We start from the raw sequence: 383 nt of genomic DNA, 5'->3' as shown, positions 1-383 counted from the left end.
AGCATAAAAATTTTAATATAAAACACATAAATTTGGTATATAATACATAAATTTTAGTATATAGTATAAATTTTTTTAAGGACCACATTTTTAGAATATTAACATCCAATCAACAAAATATGTACAGTATAAAGTCTCGGTGCACAGCAAATTTTTTTTTAAAATATTACATACTCAAAATATTGACTTATTTAACTAACAAAATTTATTTACAGCAAAAATTTATGTGTTATGTACAAATATTTATATGCTATATGCAAAATTTTTTATACTATATCGATAAGTTTATGTTATATACAAAAATTTGTGTGCTATGAATAAAAATTTTTGTACTATATCAATAAGTTTCTGTGTTCTCCATAAAAAAAAATTCTGTTTTGTAA

This window comes from Arachis ipaensis, chromosome B04, assembly GCF_000816755.2.
Source record: "Arachis ipaensis cultivar K30076 chromosome B04, Araip1.1, whole genome shotgun sequence".
NCBI classification, from domain to species: Eukaryota; Viridiplantae; Streptophyta; class Magnoliopsida; order Fabales; family Fabaceae; genus Arachis; species Arachis ipaensis.
The sequence above is the reverse complement of the archived record's forward strand: the minus strand, read 5'-3'. Positions refer to the sequence as shown.